The sequence below is a fragment of the Podarcis gaigeae genome (assembly GCF_964106915.1).
Source record: "Podarcis gaigeae genome assembly, chromosome: W".
NCBI classification, from domain to species: Eukaryota; Metazoa; Chordata; class Lepidosauria; order Squamata; family Lacertidae; genus Podarcis; species Podarcis gaigeae.
Genome location: NC_139695.1, coordinates 27,561,860 through 27,588,866, shown reverse-complemented (window position 1 = coordinate 27,588,866; position 27,007 = coordinate 27,561,860). Strand labels below are relative to the sequence as shown.

Sequence of the window (27,007 nt, the reverse complement as noted above, 5' to 3'; positions counted from 1 at the left end):
GCATTCCCTTTTGCAATTCTTTGTTCACCCTAACACAGACACCCCTGTTCCACGATTCTTCGGAACTAGCAATCTTGTGTCTTATCCCTTTCTCCTGCAGGAACCTCTGGAAATCCTGTGAAAGAAAAATTGGCTTCTTGTCTGTACAAAGACAAGCAATGTTAGCATCATGCATATTTTTAGCCTTGTCACAAAACTCTTTAAACCTTTCTAAGGCTTCTTTTGGTTTCTCCAAAACATAAATCCAGACATAATTTGTGAAAGAATCCACACACACAAGGTAATCTTTTGCATTGCCTCTAGATGGTGCTAGAGGACCAATCACATCAGCATACACCCGCTGAAATGCTCTGCCGACCCTCGAGGTCACCTGCTTGGTGTTCTTCTTGGTCAGACCTGCAAAAGAAATCACGTTAGAATCACAAGAATTACATTTCATGTAATCACTTTGATCAAAGGTCAACAAATACAGTCCATCTTTCTCTTTGGCAGAAAGATATAACTCTCCATCTTTGTAGATCTCGCAGCTTTCAGCATCATAGGACAGTTTTAGTCCCTTCTTAGCAATCTGCGAAACGCTCAGCAGATTGAACTTCAACTCTGGAACCAGGTAAACATTGCTTATAGTCAAGTTCAGACTTTCAAGATACACAGTTCCAATCCCGGTTGCTTCCAGTTCCTGACCGTTGGCTTGTTGCACAGCGAAGCTTTGCTTCTTAAAGGTCGGAAATAGCTGTCTGTGTCGACACATATGCTGTGTACACCCCGTGTCTAGGAGGAAGAAGTTCCCCGCTTCTGGTGTGCCTTTTAGCGACATCAAAGCCTTTGCAGTCTTCGCCTTTGAGATGGTATGACTTTTGCCTGATGCCTCAGACTTTGTGGAGCTCACCTTGGCTCCTTTCTGCTGACGTGGCTTCTTACAGTTCCGCTGAAGATGCCCAGTTTGTCCACAATTGTAACATCGGACAACGTTTAACGCTACAGCATTTTCTCCAGTAGCATCAGCAGTGGGGGTGTTAGAACTCCGTTCTTCCCTCCCCTTATCTTTCACTTCCAGTGCGGCTAGTCTGTCATGTTCATTCAGAATCACGGCATAGACCCTCTCCGCGGTCAAATCGTTCGCTGGAAGGGAACCAAGCTGACTGGCAACCATTTTGTAAGTCCGATTCAGGCTGTTTATCACCATGAAGCAAAATACTTCCTCCTGCAGACGGAAATTACGTTCCACCATCTGTTGACGCAGATATTTCATTTCCGTCAGGTGCGCTTGAACATCTCCATCAGGCGCAAGCCTCAGATTGGTCAGCTTTTCAAAATACAGCAACGCTGAAGAACCTGCATCTCTCTGATGTGTCCTTCGCAAAGTGTCCCAAACCTCTCGTGCGTATTGTAAATCCTGAATATGCACAAGCTGGGAATCTGAAACACACAGAATTATAGCCGTCCTGGCTTTCACTTTCAGTGACTCCCAAGCACGTGCTGGTGCTGCAGGAATGGGGTTCTCAATCACCTCAAACAGTCTCTGATTCTGCAGCAGGGTCTTCATCTTAATAGACCAAGATGAATAATTGTCATTAGTTAAAAGGGGTGGGCTAGGCAGGGCTCCCCCTTTCTTGGCATCCAGTTTGAGTCCTTGCTTTAAAACTCACTCTCAAGCCTGCTAAGATCCAAAAGCTGGCTTGTTTACGCTCTTGCCACCTGGCAGCTCTTAACGCTGGCTGCGTTGGAAAGTTCCAAGAGCTCTTTAGACACTGTAGCCAAAACAAAAGTTGTTTTTCGCCTCTCTCAGGCACAGCCTTACTGTCCAGCACTTACTGGAAATTTCCACTTCACTGACGAGCGTTGCTTAGCAACAGTGCATTCCTTTCTTGTACAGGAAACCACAAGAATCTCTGGAATGCAAGCCGTCACTCTCGGAGCTGTTTTTCCCAAACGCTGCTCCCGTGAACCAGAGAATAACTCAATCTGCGTTCACACTTCTAAGCCCGAAATTCTCATACCTTGGGCTCCGTGGCTTGGCTGTCACTTCGTCTGGTCAGCTTCTGGCTGTAGGCAGACGTTATCTTCTTTCCGGAGGTGCAGAGGATCAACCTCTCATTGTAGACTTCCATGGAGCGATGAAAACAGCAGCTCTGCTACTATTGTTGCAGACTTCCATGGATCGAAGAAACCAGCAACCCTGCTACCACTGTTGTTCAGAACCATCCTCTGCTACCACTGTTGGAATTCTGCCTGGGTCAGAGGAATGTGCCACAACGTAGGCACCGGCAGATATTCCTTGTCGACCTCCCCGCTGCTACTCCCAGCAGATAAGCAGGCGAGGTCTCGGCGATTCTTCCCAGATGTGAGAAGAACACACCGTTTCTTCTCCCTCCCCTTTGGTATCCCCAGGGAGGGGAAAGAAGCAGACAGAAATCTATTTACATTCTTTATTTCTGTCTCTTACATCAGTACAGAGAAACATGTCTGCACTCAACAGCAGTAAGAATAAACTCCACCCATGTACTTCCAGTACGGGTCATATGACACACACACTGAGCTAACATCCGGTGCTCAGTACAGAATGGACTGCCCCTTTCTTCCCATGGCAACAGTCACAAACATCCTGTTTGGCTTTGCAGCCACCTGCAGCTGACTGAGCTGCTAGAGCCTTTGCTTGCTGCTGCATTGGTGCTTTATGGTAACAGGGGGCACAGTGCACCATCTTAGTGAAATGGTCGGAGAAAACTAGAAGGCAGGTACAGCCACGAAACGGGGGTAAGTCCATTGCAAAGTCCAGCGAAACCGTGTGCCAAGGATGTGCTGGGACTGGCAATGGCTGAAGTAGGCCGGGGGGGTCGCCCGGTAGGGCCCTTGGCCCACCAGCAGACATCACAACCAGCGACGTAGCGAGCCACGTCAGTCTTCAGGCGGGGCCACCAAAACTCACGGCTTACCAATTAGTGGTCCGATACCGCCCAAAGTGTCCCGTTGCTGGGGCATCATGGGTCATCCGGAGAACCTCAGCCTGCAGTGGCCCTGGCGGGATGTACAGGCGACCGTGGTGCAGCAGAAGGCCCTGTTGCAAGACCAGCCCCGGATACTGAGGGCATGACCCTTCGGCCAGTTCCCAGAGTCATTCCTGGGCCCAAGCGTCGACCCGCTGCTGTTCCCGCACCCGAGACTGCAGTGTCTCAGCCTCCTGGGTGGCCAGGAACACAGCCGGTGGTAGGATCGTGGTGGGTACCGGGACAGGGCATACGCCTTCTGGTTTTGGGAGCTAGGGATGTAGCGGATCCGAAACTGGAACCGGGAAAAGAACAACGCCCACCGGATCTCCCTTTGGTTCTGCTTGCGGGTGGTCTGGAGGTACTCCAGGTTCCGGTGGTCGGTTCTCACCTCCACCGGATGTCGTGCCCCCTCAAGATGGTGGCGCCAGACCTCAAAGGCCACCTTGATGGCCAGTAGTTCCTGCTCCCATACGGTATAGTTACGCTCCGCTGGAAGGAGCTGGCGGGAATAGAAGGCGCAGGGTAAGAGTGGTGCATCAGGTCCGTACTGCTGAGACAAGACGGCACCGAGAGCCGTACTGGAGGCGTCGGTCTCTACCACAAAGGGTTGAGAGGGATCAGGATGTTGCAAGATCGGCGCTCTCTGGAAACAGGCCTTCAACCCCTGAAACGCCTCCTCTGCCTCCTTGTCCCAGGAAAATGGCATCTTGGGACGTAGTAGCCGGGTCAACGGGGTGGTGCGATGAGCATAATCTGCAATGAAGGTCCGGTAATAGTTGGCGAACCCCAGGAATCGCTGTAGGTCCTTGCGGTTCCGAGGTGCCGCCCATTCCCGAACCGCTGCCACCTTCCCAGGATCCATCTGCACCCCATCTGGAGAGAGTCGGTGACCAAGGAAGTCCACTGACCGCTGATGGAACTCGCACTTGCTGAGCTTCGCATACAGGCGGTGCTCTCGCAAGCGCTGCAGCACGGTCCGGACATGACCCTCGTGGCGAGCCGGGTCACGGGAGAAAACCAGAATGTCATCCAAGTACACCACCACGTACTTGTCTAGCAAGTCCTGGAACATGTGGTTGATGTACCGTTGGAACACAGCGGGCGCGTTGCACAATCCGAAGGGCATAACCAGGTATTCGAACTGCCCGTACCGGGTCCCGAATGCTGTCTTCCACTCATCCCCAGCTCGGATCCGAATTAAATTGTAGGGCCCCCGGAGGTCTAGCTTGGTGAACACCTGCGCCCCTTGCACCCGCCCCAGCAACTCCAAAATAAGGGGCAAGGGGTACCGGTCTAGGATGGTAATTTTGTTCAGGGCCCGGTAATCATGGCAAAGGCGAAACTCCCCACATTTCTTCTTAACGAAGAGCACTGGCGCAGCGGTGGGCAAGGTAGAAGGCCTAATGAAACCACACTCCAGGTTCTTGCGCAGGAAGTCCTGCAAAGCTTCGCGCTCTGGCTCTGTTAGAGAGTATAAGCTACTCACCGGCAAGGGCGCTCCGGGTTGGAGGTCTATGCCGCAGTCAAAAGACCGATGCGGCGGCAGCTGGTCTGCCTCCCGTTCCTCGAACACGTCTTGGTAGTCCTGGTACTCGGTGGGGAGCGTGGATGCAGCCTCCTCAGTGGGTGCGGCTGCTAGCATCTCGGACCGAGCATGGGGACATGGGTCTGGGAAGTGCACAGTCCAATTGACCCAGTCAATCTGAACATTGTAAGCCTCCAGCCAGTCCATCCCGAGCACCAGGGGGAACCGGGGCATGGAGGCAATGTCCAAAGTTCGCACCTCCCGGTGCTGCTGGAGACACAGGACCAACGGCACCTGATGAAGTGGCACCTGATGAGCGGCAAAGGCAGCGTCCATATAGGAGCGGGTTGCCCCCAAATCTACCAGAGCGTGGGTAAGAATCCAGGGCCCACCTGGAGGGTAGAGACGCACTGGAACCATGAGATGTCGCAATTCCACTGGTGAGGGCCCCTCTTGCATGGTTTGGGACCCCAGGTTGCTAGGGCCTTCAGCTACCGAGGTTGGTGGTTTTCCTGTGACTGGCATCTTCTTGGGACAGGATCGGGCGTAATGTCCACTCCCACCGCAGTAAAGACACAGGTTCCCCTCCCGACGCCGCATCTTCTCCGAGGGGGAGAGGCGAGGTCGTGCAGCCCCGAGCTGCGTTGGCTCGTCCGGCAACTCGGCTGCGGGCGTGGACCTGCTGGGAAGGACTGGAGCCAGGAGCTGGGGGTGCTGGCGGTCCCGGGCCTGGCGACGGTCCTCCAACCGATCCTCTATCTGCAGGCTCCGCTGAATAAGGGCGTCCAGCATGGTGGGACGATCCATCATGGCCAACTGGTCCAGTATCTCATCCGACAGTCCCTCAAGATACTGGTCCCGAAGTGCAGAGTCATTCCAAGACAAGTCTTGCGCCAACAGCCGAAATTCCATGGTGTAGGAGGCCGCAGTGGACTTGCCCTGTTTCAAACGCCTAATTGCCCAGTTGGCTTGACTCTCCTTCTGGGGGTTGCTGAATGCGGCCTCCAAATGGTTGCAAAACCCCATATAGTCTGTCAGCAAGGGGGAGTCTTGCCTGAGCAGCGGCAATGCCCACTTGGCTGCCTGGTCCTTTAACAAATTTATGATCAAAACATGTAAAAGCTTAAATTTAGGTAAAAGATTTATGAATGGAATTCAAGCAATCTACAAAAAACAAACAGCTAAATTAATCCTAAACAACGAAATTACAGAAGAATTCGACATCGAGAGAGGGACGCGACAGGGATGTCCTTTATCCCCACTCCTATTTATAACAATATTAGAAACTCTATTAATAGCTCTGAGAAAGGATGAAGAAATAAAGGGCATATGTCTTGGGACACAGTGTTATAAAGTAAGAGGATTTGCAGACGATGTGATCATTACAACCGAAACACCAAAAGAAAGTATAAATAAAGCATCAGAAAGAATGAAAGAATTTGGTGAAGTAGCAGGATTCAAATTGAACAAAGATAAATCAAAATTGATAACTAAACATATAGGCGAGAAAGGAAAAAAGGAATTAGAAGAAATAACAGGACTAAAAATAGAAAATAAAGTGAACTACTTAGGGATATGGATTACAAATAAAAATACAAATTTATTTAAGGATAATTATATTAAAAAATGGAAAGAAATTAAAGGAAGTATGGACAAATGGGGAAAATTAAAACTATGATTAGGAGGAAGAATATCTATGATTAAAATGATGATACTCCCCAAAATTCTACTTTTATTCCAAACAATTCCAATTGTAATAGGAACTAAATATTTTATAAGCTGGCAAAGAGATCTTGCAAATTTTATATGGCAGGGGGGGAAAGCAAGGATAAAATCAGAAGTAATGATGGGCCCAAAAGAAAGTGAAGGATTCGCAGTGCCAGATTTAAGGAAGTATTCTGAGGCAGTGTGTTGGTGCTAGATAAAAAAAATGGATATTATTAAAAGATAATGAAGTCCTAACATTAGAGGGCTGGGACAAAATATATGGATGGCACGGCTACTTATTCTATGATAAAAAAGAACAACACAAAAAAATTACAAACCACATAGTAAGAAAGGCTCTATTGGATGTCTGGGAAAGAACAAAAGGAAAAATTATTGAGAAAACTCCCCAATGGGTTTCGCCAGTGGAAGCAAATACAACATTAAAGAGTAATGTAAAAGAGACTTGGCCAACATATAAGGAAATATTAGAGGAAGCAGATGGAAATATTAAATTAAAAACTTACGAACAATTACAAACATTTAGAATAAATTGGTTACAATATTATCAATTAAAAGCAACTTATGAAAAAGACATAAAAGGGGGGGGATTTGAAAATAAAACCTCAAAATTAGAAAAGGAAATACTACAGAGCGATCAAAAAATACTTGCAAAAATGTATAGACTATTAATGAAAACCACCCTAGAACAAGAGACGAAAGGGGAAAACATGTTAAAATGGGAGCACGATTTGGGATATGAGATAGAGCTGGAAAGATGGAAAACTTTTTGGGAGGAAAATATAAATTTTACTGCTTGTGATTTATTAAGGGAGAATTTCAGAAAAATGCACCACAGATGGTATCTAACCCCTGACAGATTGTCAAAAATAAATAAAAGGAACAACAACAAATGTTGGAAATGTAACAGAACAAAAGGTACATTATATCACATGTGGTGGACTTTTCCAAAGCTTAAAATCTTTTGGGACATGATCCATGACGAAATAAAAAAATTGATAAGGACATCACATTAAAAAAAAGGCAGAGGCATATTTATTAGGAATCTTAGATAAAGATATCCCCAAAGAGAAAATTAACTTATGACAACAGCGGCAACCAATTTTGATTGCTAGCTATTGGAAAGAGGAAAGCATCCCAACAAAAAGAGAATGGTTGGGGAAACTTTGCGAGTACCTGGAATTAGCAAAATTGACAGATATAATAAGGAGAAAATCCAGAACTATGGTTATGAAGCAATGGGAGTGTTTAAATGATTATTTAGAAAACCAGGGCTCAACTACAAAAATCTGGTTGTGTTTAGAATAATCTTGTGCGTAATATAAAAAAGTGAGACATTAAGGAAACCCAAAGGGAAAATATGAAGAACAGAGGCTCTGAAGAATGGATTATTAAAAACGCGTGAGGTAAATGGTGGAAGTCGTTTTTTATTTTCTTTTTTCCCCCTTTTTCTTTTCCCCCTTTTTTTCTTTTTTCTTTCAAAAGAAACAATTTGTTTAAGGTAGATAAGGACAAGACGAAATTATACAATTGAATGTAAATATGGATGAGAAATGGCTATGTATTGTGAGTACTTATCTACTTTTAAAAAATTTTCATATATGACCTTTTTTTTACTTTTTTATTCTCTTTTTGTTCCCTTTTTCTTTATTCTGATATCTTACATTTCATTTCACTGTGTTATCATGAATAGCATTTTATAGAGGTATAAATAACTGTAAATATGGGGGACTTCCGGGTTGGCGCCTGCAGCAATGGCTGAATTCCTCTGATCGGGAGGAATTTGCTTCGTGGAAATCAGGGTCTGGCCGCCACAGCGAAGGCGGGGACCCACTAAAAATCACAGGCGGGAGAAGCCTGTGAACGTGGGATTCGGCTGGCACCTTTTGTGCCTCCCCTACTCGTGGGGAAACCCGGTTTCGGGGATCCGGAGCGACGTGGGGTGAGTGGCGCGGTGCTTCGAATTGACTGCTTCTTTTACGGAGTGAAGCCGCATTGCTGTTGCCGGAGAGCGCTGACTTTTTCCTGTGGACAATTTGATCTTAAAACAACTACCCGTGAGTAGAACAGAAAATTGGATTTTTAAACGTCTTAATTTGGCACCAAAACGGGGAGGTTTCAAACAGGAAGTCCGCCTTCCCCTTTTGTAAATAGACTGAAGCAAAGAGGCTGCAAGCTAAAGTCTTGGAAAGCCTTCCGTAAAGGATTAAACTTCCATCGGCTAAAATCATTAAACCCCCCCTTGGAGGCAGGAGAAGAGGAGGGAAATTTTGGATCGTGTAAGCCTGCAGGAGAGAGTGAAGAAAGTCAAATTACCACCGCTCTGAACCTGGAAACGGGCTGCTAGTAAGACTGACGGTTTGGAAATGCTCATTGACTGTGAATAGATCGTTCGTTTGACAGCTAGTTAAATAAGAGAAATACATTGTTTCCATTGTCTCCTTCTGCGTTTAAAAAGGAGTAAAAGTAACTGAAAATTGAAACTAATTTTATTGCTTGAACTGTGCTTAAAAGGATTGATACAAATAGAAACTGTTTCCCTCTAGAGGAAGCCTTTGAAATTGTTACAAGAGCTGAGCTGGGGGAATCTCCAGCTGCAAGATAAAAAATTGTGAGAATCTGGGACTGACCTTGGATCGTTAAGAATGTTGACAGAAGAAGCCTTAGTGGTTGCATTATGTAAGATAAGTGATTCATTGGAACAGCTCCACAAGAAGACGGATGTGATGACTATCAAAATTGATAACTTGGGACAAAAAGTGACCAATTTGGGACGAAAAGTGAACATTAATACAGAAACTATTCAGGAATTGATACAGGGATCTACTTTGAGATGGCAAATTGTGGAGAAGGCGAGGAAGAAAGTAGTTGTTGTTAAACCTAAAGTAGCACATGTGGAGAGGGAGAGAGCCCCAGCCTTACAGATGCAATTTGATGACTATAAGTTGATGCCTTTTATGATTGAATTTAGAGAAAGTCAGATTTTGAGGATTGGAGCCTAGCTTGGACTCGAGAAGGAAAGTTGGACAGATCCCCTCATGCAGGGATTTACTGACCTTTGGGACCTGGACTTGTGTCAGGAGGAGACTGGAGTTGTGGGGACCTCCAGATTTGGAGGAATTTTGAAACACGTCCTGAAATATCTTTTGGATCTTAGTTTTAACTATGGAGATTTGGCTGACCTGTCGAGAAGGAATAAAAACATTGCTAGGTGGGAGTTTCCCCGAGATCTACTCTTCAGCATCAAAGGAAGGAAAATAAGAACAAGATCAGTAGAAGACAAAGTAAAGGGCATGTATAAATATGAAGACGACTTGCAGAAGGGACTTGGAAAAGAGTTAAGAGCCTCGGACAGAAGATCACCAGGTTGATGGACTATATGCCACCCCTGTCGTGTCCCTTTTTCTATCTTAAATTCTTCCATAACCACGTTATTTACAATTAATTTAGCCTTTTGTTCAGAGTATATTGCAGCTATACCATTTTCAAAACCTTGACCTACCCCCATACCCTGTAGGTTCTTTTTCATGAAGCTCCAAGAGATGTTGTCAAAAGCTTTCTCCGCGTCCACAAATATCAGAACTGCTTTAGTGTTTATATTCACTTCTAACTTTTCCAGAATGTCAATTATGTTCCTCAAATTGTCAGGCAAATGTCTTCCCAGGAGAAAGCCCGCTTGGTCCTTGTGGATCTCTTCCATCAATACTTTTTTCAATCTCTTGGTCAAAATTTTGTAATCCACATTTAATAACGATATGGGACGGTAGTTCTTAAGTTGAGTCTTTTCAGTCTCTGTTTTCGGTATAAGTGTAATATAGGCCTCTTTCCATGACTCTGGCGCCCTTTTCCCTTCCAAAATTTCATTGCAGACTTCCTTCAAAGGTTGGAATAGCCACTCCTTCAAAGATCTATAATATCTGGAAGTCAGCCCATCCGGTCCTGGAGATTTGCCTAGTTGCATATTTTGGATGGCACCTTCTACCTCATGATCAGATATTTTTTCTCATTTTGGCTTCTCTTTATTGCATTTTGTTGTATCAAGAACCCTCTCATCACAGCTTTACTTGCGTCCCAAATTACTCTTTTTTCAACATTCGTAGTCAAATTTATTTCAAAATAATCTCTCAAAGTTTTTTGGGCCTTTTTATATACTTCTTCATCTCTAAATAAGGTATCATTCATCCTCCATCTGAAGGAACCGTTGTTATTTGCTTCATCTCCATCTTTACAGCGTTATGGTCGGAGCAAGTTTTCGGGCAGATTTCCACTTTCTTTATTTTTGGTGCCATTCCTCTAGTAATCCATATTTGGTCAATTCTAGTCCATGTCATCTTCGCTTCAGAGAAAAAGGTTCCCTCTCTTGCCAGGGGGTTCTTAGTTCTCCAGATATCAATCAGGTCCATATTGTCAGTCAATTCAAAAAAGGTTTTTGGTAGTCTACCATCTTTGGTGCTACCTGTTTTTGTGCTTTGTCCATATTTGTAGATACTACTCCATTCATATCACCCATCAGAATTATATTACAGTCCAAGTAATCCAACAAAATCACATGCAACTTCTTATAAAAGTCAGATTTTCCCTCGTTTGGTGCATAAATTCCTACAATCAAAAATTTCTCTCCTTGTATTTGTATTTCAATTGCTAGAAATCTTCCTTGTTCATCTTTAAAAATTAATTTCGGTGATAATCTCTCCTTTGCATATATCACAACTCCTCTCTTTTTAACTTTGTCAGATGAGATGAATTCTTGTCCCAGTCTCTTATTAATAAGTATTTTCCTGTGTAGCCTCATTACATGTGTTTCTTGTAGACAAATCAAATCCAATTGTTCTTTTTTCAATATGTGAAAAACATTTTTTCTCTTTTGAGGTGAATTCAAACCGTTACAATTCCAACTTAGAAGTTGCAGAGCCATGGTGTTGGGGTTATTTCACTTTACCTCCTACTGCTCCAAGTAGCTGTTCTTGTTCTGTCGGTGGTGTCTGTCCCATTAAACTTTAATTAGTTTAATGTAAATGCCCAGTGCGCTTCCATCGTCACAAGTCCCACTACAGCAGAGTATTTCGCACAGCAGTTGAAGAAGGGCAGGAGAGGCAGTATCTTTTCAAAGAGGAGTCTTGGAGCATGCGGTTTGTAACTCAAAGATAAGGTTTATTTACAAAACAAAAAACAACCCTGGCGAAGAACCACACATCTCAGCAAACACGCCCAAAAAGGGGAGAAAAGGGAAGAACAAACACACAGGAGACTATTTATACAAACTCATGTTCCTGGAAGCCTAATGACCTCCAGCTGCTCAGTGATTAGAGCGTTTCTGCTACCCTTTAACCCTTTGATAGCAACACCCCCTCTCGCTCGTAACACTGAGCTGTACCAACCTTAATTCAAATTTAAACCTGAACAGAAACATTTATGAGATTGCGGACTCAAAGCTTTCGTAAAACCGTCTGCAAGGTTTTCTTGGCTTGGACAATACTTTAGTTCAATTAAACCTTGTTTTACACTTTGGCATACATTTTGATAACGGATATCCAAGTGTTTTGTGTGTGCCTTGAACTGACCTGATTTAGCTAGTTTAATACAAGGTTGATTGTCTTCCCACACTCTGATAGGTAGGGAACATTCTCCAAACAATTCTTGTACCAGTTGCTTATAAAATTCCAGTTCTCTACATACATCTGATAATGCATTGAACTCAGATTCAGTTGAACTTAAAGCTATAAGTGATTGCTTTCTTGATCTCCAACCAATTAGTGCATTTCCAAATTTTATCGCCATTCCTGACACTGATTTTCTATCTGGTCCAGCATCTGCCCAACTACTGTCGGCCCAACATTCAAGTTGTGTGCTGCCCTCTGCTGATAGTTTTAAGCGAAACCTTTTGGTAGTTTGGAGATACCTTAAAACTCTTTTTACTCCTTGCCAAGCATGCATTGATGGTTTTTCAGCTTGTCTACACAGCATGTTGACAGCATATGTTATATCGGGCCGAGTCCACTGTGCAATGTGGAGTAGACTGCCTATCGCTGACTGGTAAACCCCGGGATTACTGAACTCTGCCTGTTGCTCAGTTTGAGCATCCTTTGTGTAACTTAACTCCATTGGGGTTTTAACGCCAGCACAGTTGTCCATTTTAAACCTTTCCAGCAACTGCTGGATCTTAGCTTCTTGGCTGAGCCAATAGTTCCCATTTTCATCTTGCTGAATTTTAACTCCTAGATAAACAGATACATTGCCTAGTGATTTTATCTGAAACCTTTCTCCAAGCTTTGTGGCAAATTGTTGTGCAAGTTTATCATCCTTTCCAATGTATAATAAATCGTCAACAAATATCAAAACTGCTTCTTGTTCACATCCCGAGCCTTTTAGATAAAGACACGCATCTGCTGCGCTCTTTCTGAACCCCATGCTCTCTAGAGCATCGTTTAAGCAGGAATTCCAATTACGGGCGGACTGTTTCAACCCATAAATGGATTTGTGTAGGCGCCAGACCTGGTTTGGCTTGTCTCCTTCAAAACCCGGTGGTGGTGTCATATAGACTTCCTCCTGTAAGTCTGTGTTTAAATAAGCCACATTGACATCAAAATGAAACAGCTTATTTCCCTTCTTAGCTGAAGAGGCTAAAAGCATTCTTAATGACTCCGATCTTGAAGTAGGTGCATAGATTTGAGAATAGTGAACACCTTTGCGCTGCGAAAACCCTTTTGCAACTAGTCGGGCTTTATATTGCAACTCCTCAGTAGTTGTGGGCTTTAAACGATATACCCATCGACAACCTACAGCTTGTTGCCCTTTCGGAAGCTCTGTACTTGTAAACACACTGAGAGACTTCATTGAAGCCATCTCTTTTTCCATTGCTTCCTGCCACTTAACGGCTTCTGAGCTTGGAAGCTGTTGTACCTCCATATAGCTATCTGGCTCACACTGTGCCATATTTACGTATACACTTGTCACCTTAAACCGCTCTGGTGGCTTGCCCTTTGTGGCACGATTTGACCTGCGCAATTGTTCCTCTTGTGCCCCCTCTGACCGTTGGCTGTCAGAATCTGTCTCAGACTTTATACCTGGATGTGCCTCTAGGGATAAAGACCTCCGTTTAGATACCTCCCTTGGGCTTGGTGTCGCAGGCGACCTGCTTCACTTTTGCTGTCTGCTAGGCCTACTGACTGGCGATGTTGGAACACTCCTAGATTCTGGCTTTTCTACCTTAGGAGAAGAACCTTGTGCCTGGTCAGAATCTGCATCTGAACCATGTGCACCATCCTCTTCTGGCTCACTACTCGCTGGACTTTCATTCTCAGCATAAATGCCTAAATCATCTCTCAAAATGTCAGGGTTAGCATGTAAGTGAGTCCATCCAGATTGCTCACAAAATTCAGCGCTCCTACTGAGGACCACTCTTGTAGTATCCCCATTTGGGTTCACGAACCTCCAATATTTGGCGTGTGGTTCGTACCCACAAAAGATGAGTTTCCTAGCCCTTGGACCTCCCTTTTTCCTTAACGCTTTTGGGATAAGTACATAGGCTGGACATCCAAACACCCGAAAGTAATTAATTTTGGGCTTCTTCCCATATAAAGCAAAATATGGGGTAGTGCCAATTACAGAATTATATACTCGATTCAGAATATGAGTAGCCGCCTGCCAAGCTTCCGCCCAGTAACTTTGAGGGAGTTTAGCATCAAACAACATAGAGTTTGCCAACTCTTGCAGAACCCTGTTTTTACGTTCGGCCACGCCTCCTTCTTGGGGGGAATAAGGTGTAGACAGACGATGCTTAATTCCCTTTTTCTTAAAGAAATTCTGCAACACAGACCCGGTAAATTCTGACCCTCTGTCTGTCTGAAAAGCAAGTACTCTAGTACCGAATTCAAGTTCCACTGCATGAACCCAATTTATAACTGTTTCTGCAGTATCTGCTTTTGTTTTGAGAGGAAAAAACCATGTAACCTTTGTTTTGTCATCCGAGAGACACAGTGCATACCTCGAACCTCCCATGCTAGCAACAGGCATTGGGCCACATAGGTCCATATGCACAAGTTGGAATACTTTGTCAGATTTCCTATCTGAACTGGGATAGCTGCATCTATGAACCTTCGCCCTTTTGCATGCAGTACAATCCAAATACTTAGTACATTTGTTCATTTTGCACCCTTCTGATAATTCAGGTTGCCTTTTAACATACTGAAAATTAATATGTCCCAGACGGCGGTGCCATAAATGGACACAAGAATTATGGGTAGGTGAGTTCACACAACCAGCATGAACCTGTTCAACTTCATCTGGACTTGTCTCAAAATAATATAACCCATTTCTGCATTCCACCTGCAAAAGAGATACGTTATTCTTTGAAATAGTGCAAACCCCATTTTCAAACACAGTTTTAAACCCATTTCTATCAAGTTCTGACACAGACAAAATACACCCCTTCAATCACGTAGGCATCAATTTCTGTTTGCAAACATTTCAAGAACACTGTGCCTACGGTCTCTAAGGAACGTTTAGTTGAATCTGCCATTGTCACAACTTTAAGGGTTTGCAAATGTCTGCAATTCTGCAAACGGACACTAGATGGCGCCACCAGGTGGTGAGATGCACCACTGTCGATCAACCAGCGTAGATTGCTGCCTTGGCCACGCCCTTGCATCAACGCCATTACTGAAGCCATGTGCTGTGTGCTGTGGGAGTAGCCACGACCTCCTCCTCTTCTTCGACGTCCCCTGGAACTCCTTGTCTGGTAACTAGGGGTAACGGCCTTGGTGCGGTCTTGACCAGGTTCACGTGTGCAATTCCTAATTAAATGGGAAGGGGAACCACAGCGAAAACAGTGTCTAGCTGCAAAAGCATTTACTGTGTACTCAAACTCAGCATCAGCACTCTTAGGCACAGCATAACTCCCCTTTAAAGACAAACCTCTTTCTCTTTGCCTTTTATCCTGTTCATCTGCAAGCCGAGATGAAATGTATTCAAGGGTTAATTCAGTTGAAGGCATAGCTTCCAAAGTTAGAGCTAGAGTCTCATAGCTTTTATCAAGAGAAGACAACAATATGTATGACTGCTGCTCCATAGAGAAAGGAATGCCCAGCTGTCTTAGTTGATTAAAGGCAGACACCATTTTGGCAATATGTTCTTTCACACACGCTCCCGGTTGGAGACGTAAATCAAACAAACATCTTGTAGCATGGATCTTGGCCCCCGCAGTGTTTCTGGAATTTAGCCGCTGCAGAACCGTCCAGACCTCATGCGTGTTCTTTAACTCAGAAACGTAAGGCATTTGCTCTGGTCCCACTGCCAAAACTAGTAGACCTTGGGCTTTCCTGTCACGTTTCTGTGAAGCTGCTGCTGTTGCTTTGTCTTCTGCAGACGCGTCTGCAGCTGCCTGTAAAGGCGGTGCTTCAGTACAACTCCACAACTCTTTTGCTTGCAACCAAACCCTCACTCTAGCCTTCCAATCTTGCCAATTTTTCCCATTGAGTCGCGTAAACGGGACAGAAAAACTTTCCTGGGACTCTGCCATCCTCCCTGGGGCTTAGGAACGATACTCACACACCTGTAGACCGTCTCCCAGCTGCTGAGGTGGCTCCTTGAGGAATAAGACGTCTTCCAGCGAGTACAAACTGCTCAGTGCCTGTTTAAAACTTTTCTAGGCACGTTGCAGGACTCAAGCTGCTTTGAAGGCTTTCGTTGTCGGGAACCGCTTCTGTCTTCGCTCCAGTCCTTTCATAAATCACTCTGAACTGCACTCCTTAGCTCCTTCTTGGCGTACAAACACCCATAACCTGTCCCATTAAACTTTAATTAGTTTAATGTAAATGCCCAGTGCGCTTCCATCGTCACAAGTCCCACTACAGCAGAGTATTTCGCACAGCAGTTGAAGAAGGGCAGGAGAGGCAGTATCTTTTCAAAGAGGAGTCTTGGAGCATGCGGTTTGTAACTCAAAGATAAGGTTTATTTACAAAACAAAAAACAACCCTGGCGAAGAACCACACATCTCAGCAAACACGCCCAAAAAGGGGAGAAAAGGGAAGAACAAACACACAGGAGACTATTTATACAAACTCATGTTCCTGGAAGCCTAATGACCTCCAGCTGCTCAGTGATTAGAGCGTTTCTGCTACCCTTTAACCCTTTGATAGCAACAGTGTCTCTTTCCCTGGACTGTGCAATCCAAAAGATAAGTTTGCTATGTCAATTGTTTCGTTTTCCAGTGCTCCTGGCTCCTCTCCGGATTCTGCTTCTTTTTGTAAATCTTCTCCGTAGTCTTTCAAAAATCGGTCTTTACCCCCGACTGTTCTTATTCTTGTTTTTCTTCCTTTATATTTAAACGATAGGCCTTGAGGAAATTCCCACCTAAAGGGTATTCCGTTTCTTCTCAGCAGGGCAACTAGGTCTCCGTATCTTATTCTTAAGTCCAAAAGTTGCTTTGGTATATCCTTAAAAATCTCCACTCTTGAATCTTCAATTTCCAAAGCTCTTTGATAGTGCAAATTCAAAATTTTATCTCTCTCCTCTTTTGTTCGAAAGATGATCAAACAATCTCTTACTCTATTCTTCCTTTGTCTTTTGCCAAGTCTAAATGCAGTCACTATCTTAAATTCTTCTTTCTCTAGTTCCTGTTGCCAAAAATCTGTAAATTCTTGTGTTAAAAAATCAGCCAAATTATCTTTCTCACTTTCTGGTACCGCCCTGATTCTTAAATTCCTTTCTTTATCTCGTAATTCAATCATAGAAAATGTCAGGTCATGGTCCTCCAATTTTTTATATACTGGTGGTATCTTCTCTTGAGTAGCCGTTGCAATTTCCCTTGCTTCCTCCGCTACTTTTCGGGTCGAGGCAGATTCTTCTAATAATTTTTCGATAGACTGTGTATTAGAGTTCACCTTCTGCCCCAAATTATTTATACTTGTAGTATTCACATCAATTTTAGCAGATGCTTCAGTCACTTGTTTATTTGTCTCAGCTACTTGCTTAGCCAAATTCTCCAAAGATGCATTAATTTTTCCAAGTGCCTGTGCCAATACGTCTTCAGACATAACTTTAACTTTAGCCTGTGAAGGTGGAACCCCTAGAGTACGAGATGTTGAAGCCCTACGCCGATGTGTAGTGTCAACTCGGTATGGTCTGCCAGACCTTGTCTTTTCCTGTGTCAACTCTATTTTTCCTTTATCATTTGCCATAACACTCTCATGAGAGTCCAAGGTCGCTCCCACGACTGATAGAGATTGTTTTGGATGGAAAATTTCCTACCCAGTTGTTGTTGCAACAAGAGAAGTATTCCTCTAGGGGGACACAGTAACAAACCAAAAAGTTGCAACTTTCTTGAAACAAATTTAGCTCTTTAAAGTCCCCAACTCCCTTAAAAGACAAACAGTTTCAGTTCCATGTTACTTTACACTCGGGAAGAATCCAGGTACACTGTATCTTTTCACAGAGTCACTTTTCAAGTTCTCAAATTGCCAAGAGGCTCTCTACTAGCCGGCTTTTCCTGTCTGGGGGCAAGGCTTGACATATCTCACTTTGCATGTCATGAGTCGATCTCATATATTAGTTATCAACCTTTTAAGTTGAATTACTTGAATAAATGAACTTTTCCACGATATTCTAATTTCCAGGTTTCCCCTGTACACTAAGTAGAAGAGAAGCATTGCCACCCGACCCCACCCTCCCCCTCTTTCCCCCTCTGTTCTTCCTAACCCAACACTGCATGCAACACTAATGTCTCACAACAAATGAAACTGATCTGTAGAAAACACAACTACTGATACGGAAGGGGGGGCATGCCTTTCTTCACCCTTCTGCCGGTCACCAGAGGGTCCGAGGCGATGACCTCAAGGGTACCCAGCCCCACGTGGACCCCTCAGCCCCCACACCGTTGCACAAGCACCACACTCTACCCCAAGCCCCATAAATAAAGTGCCTTTCCCCCTTTCCTACACTGATCCGCTATTACGGGCGAAATAAGCCCAGAATCTTATGCCGTCCCTCCCGCTCTATCTTTACTATGAGTCGACCGTATGAAGCTGTATTCCCTATCCTTTCAATGGGTGCGTTCTACCCAATCAGAACCATGCATTCGCCTTGCAGAGCTAGCTCAGCGAGCTCCTGCACGCCTCATTTAACCTCTTGACAAGCTGCTGACGGCTCCCCGCTGGGAGAACAATGGAACTGAAACTTGCGAACTCATAAAAGTGTCAAATCTCGCTACAATGTATCCATTTTGTTTCCGACCTCAATTATCAATATAAAATGGACTAAAATCTTTAAAAATTCGTATAAAATCAACCACAACTCCGATTTTCTTGCTTTTGGTGCCAATCGGCTCAGTCTCTCCAGGACACCATGACACCTCCCCTGCCCTCCATGATCCCTCAAGCGAGGTGTCACGTACTCAGGAAGACCCTAATCCTGTCAAATCACTCTGCCAAGCCTTTCCTCCGGGCAATGCCAGGTGGCAGACTATGCATACATGGACCATTGTCTTCTCATCACCGGTACTCAGGATGTGCTTATCTGCGCATATCTCCAGCTCTGCATGTTCCCCCCTCCCTCCTCCATATGTTAATCCGGTGTAACCCAACCTCTTCTTAATGTATTCATGATGTAACTGTGATGTATTTTGCACTGTATTCTGGGACATGGAGGGAAGTTTTAAAAGTTCATGTCACCCCTTTCCCGCTGTTCAATCTCGCCTTGAACCTGTTGCGCAATAAACTTGGATCTTCTGCAGCTTGCTCCTGTCTCCGGCTGAGCTCATTTTCCTCCGCAGGACCCGCGGACTTAGTCCGACGAGCTGGGTGGCAGAGCAGCCTCGCACCCAGATTTTACAGTAACATTTGGCGCCCGAACAGGGACGTGCGGTTCTCCTGCGTTGCTGACCGGGGGCCCTGAAATCTTCAGCCGGCTCTGGGCCATTTTGCCTGGGAAGATCCTTTTGGACCTCCGGCCATCTTCCGGGCGGTAATTGAACGCCCCAGGAGTTCAGCCGGGGAGCAAAGAGGGATCCAGCCGGCTTATTCATCGATCCCGGGATCACAGTTGAAGACACGTGAGTATAAGGAAAAAGGGAAATCCAGTGCACTGGTTGGAAGGGGGTGGTAATCTCCTGGCAACTGAATTCTCTGCCCTCCTCTCTATTGCTCCTTCTTACCTTTCTCTTGGTCTGCTTAGTGAGAGAGACCATGGACCGCTGCTCAACCCGAAAGGGGGGGTTCTGAGCTCTATCTCTTTCTCTTAAAATCTCCAGCCAGCCGCACCAACTGGGAGCCCGAAAGTAAGACGGAGAGAACCGGCTTGAAAGACAGCCGACTCACCGCAACGGGCATCCCATTTGAAAGCAAGGGGTTGGAGCTCTCTTTCCGAACTTCCCTAGCACCCGGCAAGGGGGCAGGAAGGGGTCTGGCTTTCTATCATTAATCCCAGCCGCACCGGTCGGTGCCACGTAAGTGAGCCCGCTTCTGAAAGCAAGGGGGATTTTCGGTTCAAAACTCTATCCAGGGATCACCCGATCTGGCACCGCACGGCGCGGGCGTTCAGTAGGGCCCCTTTTCCTGAGATTGTGACGATAGGTAGGAGGTTGCCAGGAGGGATAGCCCAGGAGGAATTGGGCAGGATTTGGCAGAGTGGAAAGGAACCCCAGGTTGTGGAATAGGAAGTAAGGAAAGGAACAAAAGGAAACCGGATAGTTAGAGCTCACTAAAATCTTTTTTTAAAAAAAATAATAATATTTATTGGGGTTTCAAAAAGGTTTACAGAAATAAAAAAGAGAAAGAAAAAACAGAAAAAATACATAATACAAAAAAAGAAAAATATAAAAACAGTTAAAAACACATCCAACTTTCCATGTCTTATTTTCATTTGCTTGTTTCCTTGACCTCCTCACACCTCCCTTTTTTGTATTCTAGTTCCATTAGTTATTTCAGCAAATCCTTTCCACCTTGTTTTTATCTTAATAATTTATCTTAATATATTATAGCTTTACATTCTGACCTGTTAACAATCCACTTTTACTTAATCCTTTATAGCATTACTACTAAAACCACATAGCTGCATTCCAGCATCCTTCTAACATTCTTTGATTTTACAATGTTTCTGTAAATAATCTTTAAATTTCTTCCAATCTTCTTCTACTGACTCTTCTCCTTGGTCTCGGATTCTGCCAGTCATTTCCGCCATAGAGCTCACTAAAATCACTAGGAAGTTGCCAAGGAACAAGAGATAGGAAAACCCTAAATAAACCCCTGTACAAGTTACCCAAATCCTCATTGACCCCTCTCTTTCTCCCCTCTCTACCCAGACACGCGTGAATCATAACATGGGTACCCAGGCTTCCAAGCATGAGCGGGCTCCCTCTGGGAGGAAGGCTTCTAGAAAGCCATCCCAGTCCCAGAGAGACCCCGACTCCCCTCTTGAATTTGTTATCACCTATTGGAAGTTGATTCCTGGCCATAAGTTGCTGTCAAAACAAAAACTAGAGGACCTCTGCAGAGAGACCTGGCCCGCCAGTACCGCCTCTGCAAAACCAGAACTACGTTGGCCAACAGGAGGCTCTTTTAATGAAGACCACCTGAAACACCTAAGAAAATACCTGATGGAGAAGCCCTGTCACTTAGAATATTTAGCCACCTTCGAGGCGGTCAAAGGACTGCTCCAAGCTCCGAGAGGAGCCCCATCCTTCCAGCTGCCCATATTAAATCCCGGAAGGCAGCCTCTGCCCCCTCCCTACGAGGGACACCCCACAGACGACTCTATGGAACAAGCCCTGATCCCTTTCTACTATAGAGAGCCCACGCCACCCGCCCCTAACGACAATTTGGATAGCGACGAGGAAACGGGGGGAGAAGGAGCACGGGGGGGCACGAACCAAAGACTCACACGATTGCAAGCCAAAGCAAAGAAGAGCGCCACCCCAGAGGACCCTAGTCCTGCAGAAAAACCCATAGAAACCCCGGGGACTTCTAGCCAAATAAGTCCTATAGCAGTCCAGATGCCCCTAAGGGCATTGCCAATTCCACCCCTTCAACCCGACGGACCCCCCCCCCCGGATGGTATACACGCACCAACCCTTTTATACGGCTGACCTAGTAACCTGGTCAAATTAAATGCCTTCCCTGAGGGAGAATCCGGATAAGTGCCACCGTCAAGTCAGCGCTATTTTCTCCACTCACAAGCCCACTTGGCCAGACATCCATGTCCTTTTGAACGCCCTCTTTAACGAAGCCGAGAAGGCGGACATTCTGGCCAAGGCTGGAGAGGCGATAGAACTCCCGGACTACCAGGCTGGACGACCCCAAGGGGTAGCGGCTTTCACAGCTCAATGCCTACGTATTGAACCAACCTGGGACTACAATACCACCAACGGGATCTGGTGCTTAGATTTATTTAAGAAGGCAATATTAGACGGCATAAAGGCTGTTGGACAGCATACCGTCAACTGGACGAAGGTCCAAACAGTATTGCAAGGACCAAATGAGCACCCATCGGATTATTACACCAGGCTGGTATCAGCTATTAAGACATGGGGGGGGGGGGGAATAGACCCGGAAAACTCCCAGCATGAAGTTATCGTAAAGGGCTACTTTAAGGACCAAGCCAGCCCAGACATCAGAAAAGCCCTAAACCTCCAAATTGGATATGACGGGAAAAGTATTAGCGAGATCTTGTCTTTAGCCAAATCGGTTTACAATTCCCGGGATGAGAGGAAGCGAAAGGAAACCAAGCCTGAAATTGAACAGATCTTAGCCCTGAGCATGGAACTTAACCCCAGCCAGGGATATGGGAACCAGCCACCTACAACCTATGCTCCACAAGTACCCTCTGCGCCCTACAGCTCGCAAGTGCCCCCGAATTCACTACCCCAGAACCAACGACCTCAACCAGGTCCAAGGACTCAAATGCCCGCCATAAATCCACCCACTCACCCTTGGACTAACGCCACCACTCCTCCCCTACACCCACCAAATCATCCACCCCCCGACGATCAGGAGACATATTGACAACTAAAAGGGGATCCCGACCCAACCCAGGCCATTTGTCCCGTCCTGTCATTATCACCAGAAGACCTTGTTTGCACTATCGAGATCGATGGCCATCCCTACCAATGCTTATTAGACACAGGAGCCACATACTCCACCTTAACCGACAGCCACCTGGAACCAGGGTCGGAAACCAGAAAGGTCATGGGACTGGATGGGATACCCCGCACTTGCCCGCTCTCACAACCGGCTAAAGTCACTCTCGGACCCCTACTGGCGGAACATACTTTCCTCCTGACCAGCAGTCCTGTAAACCTCCTCGGCAGAGATCTACTCTGTAAATTAAATGCTACAATAAAATGTTCCGGGGATGGCATCTACTTATATATGCCTGAAGACTCTGTCCCCGCATTCCAGGGCATGATACAAGAAGCAAAATCAGACCGCCAATTTCCCGAACTCCCCCCTGAACTAGAGAGTGAACTACCTCCTTCATTATGGGGCCCAGAATCAACCTCCGTAGGACTCTTAATATCAGCCATTCCAGTAAAGATCACTTACAGAACCGACCTGCCCTTCCCTTGCACCAAACAGTACCCTCTACCCAAGGAAGCCATTGAGGGACTAACGCCTATGATAGAGAACTTCCTCGAAAAGGGGATCCTGGTCCCCTGTGCGTCACCCTGTAACACCCCAGTGCTCCCCGTAAAGAAACCTTCAGCAGAGGGAGCCCCAGTCCGGTATCGTTTCATCCAAGATCTGAGACTGGTAAACCAATTCGTAATGCCCTGCCACCCAGTGGTGGGCAACCCAAACTCTCTTCTGAACGCCATCCCGGCGGGGACAATGTGGTACACCGCTGCAGACTTATGCTCCGCCTTTTTCAGTATACCTTTAGACCCCGCCAGTCAGTTCCTTTTTGCGTTCACCTGGGGACCAAGCCAATTAACTTGGACCAGGCTGCCCCAGGGTTACGTGGAATCACCCGCAATCTTTTCTGCGATATTACATCAAGATTTACAGGATATACACCTACCTGCTGGCTCCGCCCTCTTGCTCTACGTAGATGATTTGCTTTTATGTTCTACCAGTGAGGAGGCATGCAAATTAGACACCAAACACCTCCTTTCAGAACTAGCACGCAAGGGACACAAGGTGTCCCCCCAAAAGTTGCAATACTGTAAACAGGAAGTAAAGTACCTCGGGCACATCCTAGGAGTGGGTACCTGAAGCCTAGCAACCGATAGAATCGAAGCTGTCACCAAAATTCCCCTCTCCAAGACAAAGTGGCAATTGCGCGGCTTCCTCGGAATGGCCGGCTTCTGCTGGGCTTGGATTGCTGGTTATAGTGAAATAACGAAACCTTTATCTGCTATGACCCGCCAAGACCACCCAGATACACTGGTTTGGGAGGAGGAAGCCTATAAATCTTTTGAACGCTTAAAACGAGAATTAAGATCTGCCCCCGCCTTGGGCCTGCCAGACTACCGGATTCCCTGCAATCTGTTCATTCACGAACAAATGGGGGTAGCCTCAGGGGTCCTAACTCAACCCTTCCGAGATCAAGAAAGGCCAGTAGCCTATTACAGCTTACAGCTAGACAACACCGCAAAGGGAGCAGTGAGTTGCCTGAGAGCTATTGCCGCTGCTGTGATCCTCCTTGAAAAGGCTCAGGAAACAGTGTTGGGACATGAAATCACCATCCATGTTCCCCATTCCGTCTCCACCCTTCTAACCCTGAGAGGCTGTCACCACTTCTCAAACTCCCACCTAAACCGATACAAAGCCCTCCTGCTAACTCCATCTAACGTCACCATTAAACGAGTCAACTCCCTCAACCCGGCTACCTTGTTACCCCTCCCTGATGATGGCACCCTGCCGAAAAGCCACCGCATCAGTGCCCCAACTGGACCTTTGAAACTGTCCTCGTTTGAACTCCTATTCGGGAGACCCCTCCCGTTTATAACACCTTATTCCCCCTCTCAGAACTCGAGGTGGGGGAAGCAGAACTTACTAACTATATTATTCAGCTTCAAAAACAGCTGCAGCGCCTCCACCAGTACGCGGCTATCGGGGGACAGAACCTGCCCATTGACGTCCAAGCCCACTCCTTCCATCCAGGTGACTGGGTCCTGGTCAAGGTCTATCAGAAGCTAACCCTCCAGCCTGCCTGGGAAGGTCCCTACCAAGTACTTCTGACCTCACCAACTGCTGTGAAAGTGGGGGAGAAAACCGCGTGGCTACATCACACGAGGTGCAAGGCGGCACCGCCACCCCAGGAGACGCAGGAGAGCCTCAGAGAGGATTACACCTTCGAAACCCCACCTCTTTCAGCGACCTCCTACATTGACGATGACGAGGAACAGACCGGACCAGATCGGAGCCAGAATCGGGCTCAACAGACTGGACCAGATCGGGGCCAGAATCGGGCTCAACAGACCGGACCAGATCGGGGCCAGAATCGGGCTCAACAGACTGGACCAGATCGGGGCCAGAATCGGGCTCAACAGACCAGACCAGAAACCACATCACCCAACTGGACCTCCGAAATCATCCCAGACACCAACGCCATCAAATTACGCTTTAAACGGGTTTGACAGCTCGTTTGACAGCTCCGTAGACCGCTCTAATCCTCGCTTCCTGACAGCTCGTTTGACAGCTCGTTTGACAGCTCCGTAGACCGCTCTAATCCTCGCTTCCTAACAGCTCGTTTGACAGTTTGTTTGACAGTTTGTTTGACAGCTCGTTTGACAGCTCCATAGACTGCCTTCCTCCCCGCTTCCCTGACAGCGTGTTTGACAGCTAGTTTGACAGTTCCTTTGACAGCTCCATTGACTTCTATGCTCACCACTCCGTTTCCACATTTGACAGCTCGCCTCTTCTTCCCTTCCTTCAGCCTCTCACGACCGCGGACCATGAACCTGATCCCCACCTTTCTTATCCTCACCACCCTGACTGAGATCTCCGCTTTTCCGCCGGACCATTGTACAGGACTACAAACAGACTACCACTTCTTGGATTACCACAGGGTCGAGACCGGCGGAAAGTCCAACCCCGACCAAATGGGGGACTTTGACTTCTGCCTTCCAGAGTCCCGAACCCTGCTGCGCCACTCGCTAGTACCCCGACTGACCGATATCGAATACTGGGAACTTTTTATTCGAGACAAGAACCTGCAACGCATTGGGTCAGCTGCCCTCACCCTTGATCACCCCTACTACTGGCTGAAGTGCTATAATGGGACCTACCTTCTTTATGGCAACGGCAAAGTCTCAAGGAGCCCGAATTGGACCGAGATCGAGGTAGGAGGGGCCACAAATGTGTACACGGACTCAAACCACCCCTCCGAGAACTTGATCTTCGGGTTCCAGTGCCTCCTTATGACCCCGGAACCCCGAAAGCCTCAACTCCAAGGACTCTGCCTGAGGCGGTACTGCTGCCTGTGGAGCCTTGGGGTCACCCACGATTCCGTTGGAGGAGAACAACAGCATCTCTTACTATCACTCAACATAGCAATATAGAGCTTCCAGGAACAGAGGCACTCTACCTCTGAAGCCAACAGCTAGAGGAGAAGCAGCAGGAGTGGGCTACTGCTTGTGAGTTTGGGCTAGATGGGCTTTTCCTCTGATCCAGCAAAGCCACTTCCGCCTACAAAGGAGGTGGAGTTGCGGGCGACTGAGGGAATCCCCGGCCGCGTCAGCCCCTGGACAGCCAATCGGCTGGCTCAGGGGGCGTGACCAGCCCTATTTATCGCTGCCTACCTCGTAGCAAATCGTCACAACTTTCTGGGTATTGGCGGTTAGGCATTGGTATTGGTATTGTTCTGTAGATGGAAGAGGGGAGGAAGCGCCATCACCTGCCCCGCATATTGAAGGCTAGTCCGAGAAAGGATTCCGGGGGCGTGGCCCTGTCCGAAGCCTATGGAGGTGAGGGCCTAAGGCACGCCCCTGAGTGGTGACCCCGGGGGGGGGGTTGCGAGTTGACGTGCATCAGCAGGACTCCCCCTACTGGTGGTTAACCATTCCCGGACCTCAAGCGGACGGGCTGAAGCCGGATAGTCGGTTAGGACCAATGCCTAAGCCAATACCACTCATCACCTGTAACCAATAAAGTTGTGGCCATATTTAGCCCATTAACCTGAAATAATTGTGTCATGTGTCTTTATTTCCACTTTGGGGGGGGCGGGAACTCGCCACGCAATAGGGCCCCACCCCCCTCCTCCTATACTCGGACGGTGCCGACTACTCATCTCTACAGAGTGAAATGTTTATGAGTCCTGCAGATCTAGTCTCAGACGTCAAAGCTCTACCCCAAAGACGGGGGAGCCTGTGACCTTCTAGAGCATACATTTCTTTGGACTGCTATATGCTGAAGTGAACAAATGTTTTGTCTGAAACCCTTGAGAGCTTCTGTGGGCCGCCCTAGAGAACACTGGGCTAGAGGGATCATGGGGATGACTTGTTCCACAACAGTAGATGGCATGCAGAAATTTAAACTGTAGCAAAGGGAGGTAAACTGTCTAGCTAGCTAGCTAGCTATGTCTTGCTGAAAGTGCATGCACTCCTCTTAGCCAAAGCCCCAAGAATTGCAAGCGTGGAGCCACACAAACACGCCTGATCTCGACACTGTCTTGGGGGAAACTCCTGATGCTGGAAAATTCATGTGCTCAATTTCTGCTCATTGAGACAGGAGCCAAAGAAAGCACACGCAGAGTAGGGGAGCTCATAAAAAAGGTTTCTTTGGGAGGGGGTGGGTTGAGGTTTGCTCCCATGTGAAAGCTAAAGAGCAGGCTTTCA

General features: G+C 46.5%; 1 long non-coding RNA gene across 1 annotated transcript in view; it reads left to right on the top strand.

Annotated features, from left to right (window-relative positions):
- The window catches only part of LOC310836096, a 259,377-nt gene extending 240,406 nt beyond the window's left edge, over positions 1 to 18,971 (top strand). Inside the window, exon 2 of the long non-coding RNA XR_014559858.1 lies at positions 18,689 to 18,971. This is a non-coding gene — a long non-coding RNA (uncharacterized lncRNA). The remainder of the gene's footprint in view (positions 1 to 18,688) is intronic.
- The last annotated feature ends 8,036 nt before the right edge of the window (positions 18,972 to 27,007 follow it).